The following is a 12,301-nucleotide window of genomic DNA, read 5'->3' as shown; positions in this document are numbered from 1 at the left end:
TGATTGCGGGAACCTGGCAGGACAGAAAACGCAGTCAACAACAAATGGTGCCCAATGTGTGGACGACTGCATCCACATAAAACCTAACAGAGCCTGGGAAGTAATTCTAGACAGAAAAGAATAGAGTTAAGCATGGCTTATTGATAGCAGCATTTGCTCAGGCGAACTCTGTTTGCTGGTGGCAAATGCATCTCATTTAAGAGAGGCTTCTTGACTCAGCTTTAGTGGCAAAACCTTGCAGCAATTTAAAGAGGTCCTGCCATGAAACACTTAAATGGTGTTAATGAAAAGCTGACCACATGCTTTCTGTTGGTGGCAGGGACCTTGAAACGCCACAGAGTTGTGGCAATAAACATGGTTAGAGCAGGTACCTTCGCCATGAGGCCGAAATCTCAAAAAGGTAAGGAATGGACTGGATCCAGCCGTCAAAGCTACAGCTTTAATCCTCTCCATATTGCTTAGCAAATTAAAGAGCCACGTGGTCAGAAAAAGAGAGATATACAATAGAGATTCAAAGATTTAAAAAAAAAAACCTCTAAGGCCGAGAAGTCTGCAAAACAAGAGGCTACAGCTTGCAGTAGTGAGGAGCTGGTTCTCACACGGGAGCTTGGGGAAGAAAATTTCCTTGCCAGCCTCAGAGGGACATGCTCTCAACAGGTAGACGCCACTGTCAGCAATGGGCAAGGGAGACCCCAACAAGTGTCCTCATATGCCCTCTTCTTCATGCAGACGTGCCACGAGGAGCACAAGAAGAAGCATCCCGACTTATCAGTCAACTTCGCTGAGTTCTCCAAGAAGAGCTCCGAGAGATGGAAGACCATGTCTGCAAAGGAAAAGTCGAAGTTTTAAGATTTGGCCAAGAGTGACAAAGTTCGCTATGACAGGGAGATGAAGAATTACGTTCCTCCCAAAGGTGATAAGAAAGGAAAGCAAAAGGATTCTAATGCTCCAAAAAGACCACAGTCTGCCTTCTTCCTGTTTTGCTCTGAACATCGCCCAAAGATCAAAAGTGAGCACCCAGGCCTGTCTGTTGGAGATACTGAAAAAAAAAATGGGTGAGATGTGGTCTGAACAGTCTGCCAAAGATAAACAACCCCATGAGCAGAAGGCAGCTAAACTGAAGGAGAAATATGAAAAGGATATTGCTGCATTCCGTGCCAAGGGCAAAAGCAAAGTAGGAAAGAAGGGTCCTTTTAGGCCAACAGGCTCAAAGAAGAAGAATGAACCAGAAGATGAGGAAGAAGAGGAGGAGGAAGAAGATGAAGATGATGAGGAAGAAGATGAGGATAAAGAATAAATGGCTGTCCTAAAATGTGTGGAGTGTATGTACTCAGGCTAAGAATGCAAAATTCAAGTGCAGCTCAACATTAGCTTCAGTATAAATCTGTACAGAGTTCTGTATAGCTGATGAGAGTCTTTGCAGAGAAAATACTTTTTAAAGAGTTTGTAGCTTTTTGGCGGGCTACAACATGCAGTTAGATTTAAAGCTTTTGATGCTGAATATTCCTAAATCTTTAATGGTTTCTTTAATTTCTTATGGTAGCACAGAAGCATACATAGGAATTTGTATTACCAGTTTTTTTAGGATGTTGCATTTTCTCTTGTTATTTTTTTAAAAAAAATTTGTAATAAAATAATGTATATTAAAAAAACCATTAAATGTTTTACAGTGTGATAAAAATATATGCAGGCTTGGAAGAGAAAAGTAAAAGGTTAAAGTCCTTAAAAAAGAGAGAATAGTTGTGTGGTGGTGGTGCATGCCTTTAATCCCAATGCCTGGGAGGCAGAGGCAGAAAGATCTCTGTGAGTTCAAGGTGTGGTACCACACACCTTTAATCCCAACACTTGGGAGACAGACTTCAGGGTGTGGTGGCATATATCTTTAATAACAGCACTTGGGAGGCAGAGGCAGGTGGATCTCTGTGAATTCAAAGACAGTCTGATCTACAGAGGGAATTCCAGGACAGCCAAAGATATACAGAGAACCTATCTCAAAAAGTAAAAGTAAAAATAAAAGAAATAGAGGTTAAAGTAAAGCCACATAAAGATGGAAAATACACAGAGAATCTGGATACTGTATGTTATTATGCTGTCTTTGAATTGTTTAAATGCTTAGGAAGGAGCAACAACTGTTAAAAGATATTTGCTTATAAATGCTGTTGAATTAATCCAAGATAGGAATTTTCAAGATGACTTGACTTCAAAATTGAAGTCAAAAGATATGTTACTTTGGAGAAGATGTTTTGCTTTTGTTTCCACAGGAAATGGGAGGCTGTGGATTCATTCTGAGCTAAGAAAAATCAGATTTGATCAAGGAAGAGCACCTGAGAAATCTCCGGCAGGAACAGATGGCCCAGATGTCAGAGTTCTACATCCAGAAGAGATTCAACATGCTGCCTGAGATTATCAAGCCTCACAGAATACTCCAGTCAGGACTTGATCATAATTCTAAATTTTCTTTAGGTCCCCATAAGAACCAGCAAGAGGTAACCTGGAAAACTATGCCCACATTCCCAAAAGATGGACTATGGATTTTTTTTTTGTTTTTGGAAAAAGAGGGGGACAATTGTCTATATTCTGTCAATTATGTTTTAAATAAAAGCTGATTGGCCAGTAGCCAGGCAGGAAGTATAGGCAGGACAACCAGACAGGAAGTAGAGGCAGTCAATGAGAACAGGAGAATTCTGGGAAGGGACAGTCCTGTCCCAACCACAGAAGAAGGAAGATGTGATTGCCCTGCAGAAAAAGGTACTGAGCCATGTGGCTAACATGGATAAGAATAATTAGCTAATGTAAGTTATAAGAGTTCATAAGAAGCCTAAGATAATGAGCCAATCAGTTTATGGTTAATGTAGACCTCTGTGTAATTTCTTTGGGGCTAAACAGCTGTGGGACCCGGTGAGAGGACAGAAACCAGGCAGGACATAAAACCTCAGTCAACAGACCTGGAGAGCAGAAATGGCATTTTTATTCATCTCCTAGTTTCTTCACTGAATGGAGAGAGAACTTTTCCATTTCTCTAAGCTGCTAATATAAGTGGGTGGCAATTCCTGTAAAATCAAAGAACTTTTACTTAACAGATTAGTAATAGATTTAAAATCATAAATTACCACTTTAAGTGGCACTTTGGCATTTATAAAAGTCATCTTCCCCCTTGTTTTTCCTCCTCTCAGGGACTCAGTAGAGGAAACATCATACCACACGGCAAATTGCATTAGGTCTCAAGTCAAATCCCTTGGTTAACATCCTGATACAGTTATTATATTGAGATTTGGCACCCTTCTCTCTCGGTGTTTCTGATTTCTCATTCATAAAATGAAGACTGTAGTGTCTGCCTCATAGGACCATAGTTAGGGTTACTGCAACAATTTTGCACAGCATGACATAGGCATTAGCCATTTAACAAGCAATAATCATAATAATCTATGTTCAATTGATTCAAAAACTCCAGAGAGTTTAAGGGACTTTGGAAGGTTGAGGTGGATAAAGTAAAATCTAAATCACAGTTTAGAAAATGATGTTCTAATTCTAAGCCATAAGATATTTCCATTAAAGATGCCTCTAATCCAGATGTCCCCAGATGCATCCTATGTAATATTAGAATGATCACTGAACATCATATGTTGGTTAATTTTATTCTGGTTGTATTTACAGATGATGCTGGTAAAATGGCTCAGTGAGCAAAATAATGACTATACAACCCTGGAGATCAGCCTCAATCCCTGGAAAGGTAGGAGAGAACTAGGGCCAAAAGTCGTCTTCCGACCTCTACACACATGTCCTGCTGCAAGTAGCACACAAACACCATTCACTAATAATAATATTAGTAGTAGTAATAATAATAACAATAATATGAATATTTAAAAGATCTATTGAAAGAAAACACAAGTTTGTTCTTAGTTGATATTATATTGAATCTAAACTTGAAAAGAGTAGATGAAAAGAAAGAATAATAATGCATATGTAAGAAGCTGCCATGGTGAAATTTACTGTTTCATATGTCAACATTAAACATTAGATTAAAAATCTGAGAATATATTAAAAGTATATTAGTCTTAACTTTGCTGATGTGTTCTCAAATTTAAATTCTTTCTGGCTCCTGTTGTCTTTTGAATTCATCCCTCAAAATTTACCTTTTGGAAATTTAACTCCTGATGTGTCAGTGTTAGGAAAGTTTACTTTTTTTCATGAGAACTTATGGATGAACCTATATTATTCCTATGGAAATAGGTCAATTAGTGTGTATGTGTGTGTGTGCATGCATGTGTGTGTGAGTTTGTGAGTGTATGTGTGTCTGAATTTGTGTGTGCATATGTGTGTGTGTATGTGTGTCTGAGTTGCATGTGTATGTGCATTTGTGTGTGTTTCTGAGTATGTGTGTGAACATGTGCATGTATATGTTTTTTATAAAAGTGAGTTCTTGCTCACTCTTGCTTTCTACCATGGGGCGATGTAATATGACAGCCCTTGTCAGATGTACCACCTTCTTGGATTTACAAGTCTCCATACTTACAAGAAATAACTGTACTTTCTTTATAAATTTCCCAGTCTATGATACTGTGTTATAAAAGTAAAAAAAAAGTAAAAAATAAAAGAACTACAATCTGTTTTAGTGTGCTTAATAATTTAGTGTTCTTTTCATCAGCATTAATAATTTTGATTCTATCACTAATGAATTTGAAGTGATGATATTTAGAAAAACAAAGAACATAAATCCAGGGAAAATGAGAATGAGAAACAATTGAAGAATGGTTTTTATGGAGAAGATTTGAGAACTATGACAGTCCCCTATGAACCATGAAAGATCCTTTAGCGGACCTGGGATATAGGGCTCAGATGCAACCAATTGCTGAAGTTGGTGGCTGAGCAACTTAATTCCTGGAATGGGTCTAAAAGTATGGAGATCAGCAGTACGTAGAGGCAGAAGGGCTGCAAGACAGACCCAGACTACAGTACCTTTTTAATTTTTCTTTAATTTAAAAAAATTAAAATATAATCATACCACTTTCACACTCTTCTGTCCTGTTCCCCACCCCTTTTCCCTCCCTCTAAAATTTGTACTGGATCTAAGGCTATAGGGCATAAGTTATGCTCAGTCTGGGGACTTTGGTATGGAGAGTGGGCGGCTGGAAACTTGGTAGAGACGAGCAGTATAAGAGGAGAAGGAACGGTTAAGGTAGAGAGAGAGCATTCATGTGGGGCATAAAAGCACACTCTTGCACTTATTCCTTCAGTCACGGTAATGCACAGGGCACTAGAGTCTTGATGAGCTTAGAATCTTAATTTCAATCAGAAACAAATGTCTGCTCTACGGACAGGAAAGATGCAGCCTTAAGGAACTAAATGGGAGATTTTGAGAGTTACACAAGGAGCATCTACAGAAACTGATTTTTTTTTTTTTAAAAAATCTGAAAATGGTTATTCTGTCTAGCCTTCAATTGAGAATGCATTTGATATGCTTTGTGTAAGCTAATTATCAATGAAAAAGTTTCATAAAAACTGTGAGGGCTTTTATGTGTGTTGGCAACTTTGGTTGGCAGCATGTGGATTTCTTCACCCTGTTTGTCTTAATAGCAGAGGCACCTGTGTGGTCCCTCAGAAGAGGTACCGTTCAGTGGAAACTCTGCTCATTTTTGTGAACTTAAACCTTCCCTTTGCATTTATCCTTGGCTGAATCTTAATCTATTTACTGAAACTAATAGTAAATAGCACATAATCTAATGACTTAAAGTTGGCTACCGCCATCTAAATTTGATATTAAAATTTGGTCTTTTTAATTAGGCACATAATATTTTTGTCAATTAATTTTTTAACAATGTTGCCAAAGAGGTAAAGTCATCATTTATCTATGGCATATACCTTAAGCACTGATATCTATTTTCTATAGACCCAAATTTAAATTATTTTCATTAAATCGAGTACATTTAGCAATACAGTAAATCATGTTTTCGACGGCTGGAGTAGAAAGAAAAGAAATTTGTGTTTTAACACCATCAATCCACTTTAATGGATATATAATTTGGGTGGGCTTTTCATTGTTAGTAAAGCCAGACTTTCTGTATAACTCATTTAAAATATTTGTATAGCTTAGAGTTGAAAGCTTCTTAAATTTGTTTTTGTATTCCAAGCTTTCTATAAAAATGTATGTGCTACTAATTTTGAAGGAAGAACAAAGCCCCTGAGTTATATTGTAGACGTTAATGACATTGTTAAAATAATGACAGATTGCTTTAATGGTGGATATGCAGTTAATTGGAGGAAGTATAACAAAATGTGCCATTTCATATTACTTTAAAAAGTCAGTTAAGAGCCATCACCCACTTACAGTCATGTCTTAACCCAAATCATAAAACATGTGTAGTATTAAAACTGATAGAAATAGCAAGACACATGTATTCATGCTCTGTACATTGATCTAGACAACCCATTAAATACTATTTGTTAACCTTTAATTCAGATGTCTGCATTGAGATAAAATAATGTAAAACACAAGTCATTGGGGGGTCGTAAAACTGTTTCTGCAACTGCTTTTATTAGCCTGCTATTTGATACTGGCAAGAGTTGCACCCTGAAGCGAGTCTTAGGTACAAGTTTACAGTCAAGGTATTATGATACAAGTTTAACCTGTTAGCTATGTGGCAATTGTCATGTTTATTGATAGGACCCATGAAAACACAGACATGGTTGTTGATAAATGTCACTGTAGCCCTCTCCATATCACGGACATACCCTTGCAATTCAGAGGACCTGTGGGGCTCTTAGCTCCACCGTGCAACTTACATTACCATAAAACCTAGTGTTTCTGCTACCCAGAGGAGTTTAAATTTAGGGTTTATGTTATGTAGATTATTGTAAAAGGTGTGCAAGTAAATATAGGAATGTATTGCATGAATAAATATGAAGAATATTCTACTAAATTGGGTTCATTTAGCAGCATTGTCTATATTTTACATAATTGAGAAAGTTTCTTATGTACTAAAATATTATACATTAGGTTTTTTTATTTAGTAAAAAAATAGTAATGTTAAGCCCAGTTCTGATTTGTTCATGTTCAAGACAACATTAACCTCCATCCCATCAGTGGATAAACCATCTGCTCAATAGTGATGGAAAGTATTTTCTCATGTTTCTCCAAGTGTGGATGGATGCATGAGTAGTCACTGTCCAGGGATTTCCACTGCTTCCAACACAGCAAAGAAATGGTACCTACTCCCAAACTTTGAGGAAAGCCAAAAAATGTAGTTCATTTGCTCTCTGTTTGACTTTTCACTTCCCTAAAAGTTGATGAGCGTTCTGGGAAAAGTGACTTTTAATTAGAAATAAGTAGGAGTGGGTGAGATGGCTCACCTGTGCACTTACTGAGGACCACGGTTCTGACCCCAGTATCCCCATTTGGCAACTCTCAATTGCTTGTAACTCCAGTTCTGGGGGATCCATTGTTCTCTTCTAGACTCCACAGGCAACTACACATTCTTAGTCCACATAAACTCATGCAACTTCAAATACAAAAACATTAAAAAAAAAACAAATAAGATACTTTTTCTGGGAGACTACAAAACATAATCTCTCTATCAAATAACATATTTAGAGAACACTGCAAACCAACTTTTCTTTGCATTAAAAAAGAATATATTTAATGTAGCTTCTAAATTTATATAGGTAAGGGACAGAGAGCCTTGGATGACTTTCCAAATACCTTGTTTCCAACTTTCCATTCATATGAATATGCACACCCAGACATGCTCACATTTACACACACACACACACACACACACACACACACACACACACTTGTTATGATGAAAGCTTGTGAGTCCTCAACAGCTCAACAGCCAAATATATATATGATCTACAGGCCTAGTGTATTTCCTTAAGAAATCCTCATCTACTATCACATATTTTGCTGTCTGGTGAATTTAAGATACAAGGTCACTAATACCCTAAATTTTACAATGGTCTTATATCTAAAAAGGTATATTTCTATATGTCTACTTCATGTAAACATGTACAATCTCCAAATAAACTTATTATGGTAATTCTCTAGCTCATTTTCCGTTTTCTCAAAGTTGTAACTCTTAACATGGAGATTTTTAGTTTTTAGGTCATGTTTGGAATACATAAATGTCTGGGGACTTTTTCTTGAATAAGTCATAGAATGCAAAACTGTTAATCAAATGTAAAGATTTGTACCCTCCCAGGGTTCCTTATCATTTATAATTACTTCTCTAAGATCATTTACAGTATTTATGCTGGTAAACAGTCATTTCTTCCAATTAAACTGGCTGTCTCCTGATGCCTGCACTATGTTCTTAGGATAATGGTCAAGTTGTTGTGTCTTTAATTAAGAATCACACTAATTTGTTGGACAAGTTCAACAGAAGCACCATATACGGGCTGCCCATGCATGCTTCCTCATTGCCAGGGCATAAATTTCAGTTTTTCATTTTCATTCTAATCTGAGCCAGCTTCCTTATTGGAAAAGGCAAAATGCTCTCCAAAGTGATAGGAAAGTAACATTTTTTCTTCGTCAGCAAAATAAATTTCCTGTCTCTAAACTTCATTCTAATGAGTAATGCTTAAAAACTTTGAGTATGCTCAATGACTTGCCTCCGGAAGCCATTTTATTCCAGCTACCTTCTTCAAGTGCTGACAGAACTCCTACTGTACTACTATCCTGGCACAATAGGAAGAAATAAAAGAGTGTGTCAGTTTTTTGTTACAGTCTAGCAAGTTACCACAATGTTCACAACTTCATCCACATTCTTCTGACCTAATTTCTCTGTCAGGTGTCTTGCAGCCTGTGATGACCAGTAGGCAGATATTAGAGCGCAGCTCACCTTTCAAACTTGCCTGATTTTGGTAGAACTCTGGCTTTTGTAGATGTGGGACGGAGCCTCTTTTTTCTCTTGCTAGCTGCAGGTCCTGAAGGTCACCTTAGTCCCTCCCAAGTGCCCCTCCTGTACCTATTCATAGAGCCGAAGCTGCTTTTCCCAGCAAGAGCATCCTTCTGACCTCAGCCTTTATTTAAAGGCTTGAGCTCAATGACATGAGACCAGGTTGACCTCCCTTCTGATCGTTTGATCTGAACCTTTCACCATATTCACAGAAACTCCTCACTGTTGCCAAAGGAAGGAATTGAATCACTGGGCCAACACAGTGGATTGAGGCCTCAGGGTATTGCAAAAATTCTGCTTATGACAAATTTGTACTTCACGTACTTGGAGAACTGAAAATTCAGAGAAGTTTAAAACCAGTCAAAACTGTCAGATGTTTGCTTTTTCCTCATACAGAAATTACATTCTCTGGTCTGAGATGCTTTTATTTTGCTTTTTATGACACAGGGCAGAGTAATTTCAGGGATTTTTTTTTACTGTGAAATGCTCATAGAGGACTCCTGTTCCTAATGTCTGTGGCATTTGAGTCTCCATTGTTATGAAGCTATTGCTTATAAGTAAAAGTCATGGAGCCAGGTATGGTGGCACAAGCCTGCAACGCTAACTTTTGGGATGTGGAGGCTTGCAAGTTTGGGGCCAGCCTGTGCTACATAGAAGGATTTGAAAAATGTCAAGCACATGAATAAATGACTAAAATATACTGAATATTTACTATGCTAGCACATGAACACTTTTTTAATTCTTAGAAGTTAGCTAGGCCTGGTGGCTTATGGCTGCCATCTCAACACAAGGGAGCCTGAGCTAGAATGAGTACTGTGAGTTGGGTGACTACCTAGACTCCATGTAAGACCGTGTCTCAAAAGACAACACAGACAAAAGGTTGTACACAGTATTGTCATTGCTGTTTTCCAAGTAAACAAACCAGAGATCAAAAAGTGCCCATGTTCTGGGTGTCACAGTTATTGTTGGGATAGAGGAATAAGTGTGCATTGAATCTTTCTAATTCTAGAGCTCATGACCTTCACTGGCTTATTCATTCACACAGAAAAATTACATGGATCAGACCAGGTTGGCATGGACCATCAGGCAAGCTCCTAGAGCCCCAGATGATCAGTATATACTCAACCTTCACTCCTCACAACTTCCACAAATGTGGGAATAGATGGTAAAAGGATTTAAATCTACAACCAGAAAAATGCCTGCCATTGAGCAAATGTATCTCACTGGTCAGTGACTGTGTTTGTTAAAATGGAAACAGATTTCTCTACTCCCCAAGATGTGCTGGAAGACAGATAGAAAAAGAGCTTAGTGTGATTTTTGTCATTGCTCCATGAGAACCAAATAAGCTTTAAATACTGAACATTCTCTAGAATCCACCGCTTTGTTAGTGAACAGTGAAGCTGAAGAATGTAATCTTTGTAAAGAAAGTCAAATTTACTGGGACATGAGTGGTACAGCCTCGCAACTATTCTTTTCTCCCCTTTCCATATCAATCTTTTAAGAACTGTATTTTGTTTCCTTCAGCATTGCTCATGAGAGGGAAAAGCTGTCTTATAATCATCCCGCTGTGTACTGATCATACTTCCAATGATTTTACAGTACATTTGACTAAGAATTATTGGATGTTTATGGCACATTGTGGCATGGAGGATTCATGAGTAGTGTAGAGTCATGACAGAAACTTCCCGAGCCTTTTGCAACAATCCACTCAGTAGATTGCAGGCTTTGGCCAACAATCCCTGAGGGGCTGTAACTATTTGAAGCTTTACCTGCCTCACAGTCTTGGAGCTGAAAGGGGTGGAATTTTAGAAAGATAACATTTTAAAGGGGTAGGATTTTAAGGGTTACTGATAGCATGTTTATATACAATGACTTTTGGGATTGTTACCAAGCACTGTTGAAAACACATGGCAGGTACCACCTTTCTATGAATCTCTTCCTTTTGGATTTTTCCTTAATTATCTATTTCTGGTCAACTTTTTCTAGTAAAATGGTTGTTAAAAGAGTTAAGCTTTTTAGAGCCAGTCATGAATAAGACAGATAAACAATTTGTTAAAACCCCAATTTATCAATACTCAGGGCATTATGATCCCACAAAAAAGGCCTCTTGTTTAGGCTTCATAGGTTCTGCAACATAATTACAGCCTAGAGATAAAATGTTGCACTGGATTGTAGAGTCAGACCATGAAAGTTTACTCGTGCTTAAGATTTCTTAAGGGCTTTTGGTAAGATTGCCATTTTTGGTAAGATTGCCAATTTTACTGTTAATTCTATCTAACCATAAGATCTTTCTACTTTCTGGTGTCTTCTTCATTTTCTTTCTTCAAAGACTTAAAGTTCTTGTTATACAAGTCTTTCACTTGTTTCGTTAGAGTTACTCTGAGATATTTAATGCTATTTGTGGCTATTGTGAAGGGTGATGTGATGGGGGAGAGTCTTCTGTTTCATGTTAATTTCATTGGTTAAATAAAGAAACTGCCTTGGCCCTTTTGATAGGACAGCAGCTTAGATAGGCAGAGTAAACAGAATAGAATGCTGGGAGAAAGAAGCCGAGTCAGGCAGTCGCCATGATTCTCCCACTCCAGACAGACGCAGGTTAAGATCTTTCCTGGTAAGCCACCTTGTGGTATTACACAGATTATTAGAAATGGGTTAGATCAATATGTAAGAATTAGCCAATAAAAGGCTGGAACTAATGGGCCAAGCAGTGTTTAAAAGAATACAATTTGTGTGTTGTTATTTCGGGTATAAATCTAGCTGTGCAGGCAGCCAGGTGCCAGGAACGCAGCCTGCTGTACCTATCAACAGTGATGATTCTTTGATTTCTTCTCCAGCCATTTTATCATCTGTGAACAGAATGGATACTGATTTTTTTTTTAGTTAATCTTGTATCCCGCTACATTGCTGAAAGTGTTTATGAGTTGTAGAAGTACCTTGGTATAATTTGGGGGGTCACTTATGTAAACTATCATATCATCAGCAAATAGTGAGAGTTTGACTTTTTTCTGATTTATATCCCCTTGATCTCCATTTGTTGTCTTATTGCTCTAGCTAGGACCTCAAGAACTATATTGACTAGATATGGAGAGAATGGACAACCTTGTCTTGTTCCTGATTTCGGTGGGATCGCTGTGAGTTTCTCTCCATTTAGTTTGATGTTGGCTGTTGGCTTGCTGTATATTGCTTTTATTATGTTTAGATATGTTCCTTGTATTCCTGCTCTCTATAAGACCTTTATCATGAAGGGATGTTGTATTTTTGTCAAAAGCTTTTTTGGCATCTAATGAGATGATCACGTGGTTCTTATTTTTCAGTTTGTTTATATGGTGGATTACATTGACAGATTTTTGTATGTTGAACCATTTCTGCATCTTTGGGATGAAGCTGACTTAATCATGGTGGATGAT

The 12,301-nt window shown here is 37.7% G+C and overlaps 1 pseudogene; it reads left to right on the top strand.

The window, feature by feature from the left end:
• Positions 1–676: 676 nt before the first annotated feature.
• LOC121465864 lies at positions 677–1,297 on the top strand (annotated as a pseudogene).
• The last annotated feature ends 11,004 nt before the right edge of the window (positions 1,298–12,301 follow it).

Source organism: Microtus oregoni, unplaced genomic scaffold, assembly GCF_018167655.1.
Source record: "Microtus oregoni isolate MIOR12 unplaced genomic scaffold, Mior012 000031F_ref0000149, whole genome shotgun sequence".
NCBI classification, from domain to species: domain Eukaryota; kingdom Metazoa; phylum Chordata; class Mammalia; order Rodentia; family Cricetidae; genus Microtus; species Microtus oregoni.
Note: the sequence above shows the minus strand (reverse complement) of the source record. Positions and strands in the feature narration are given on the sequence as shown.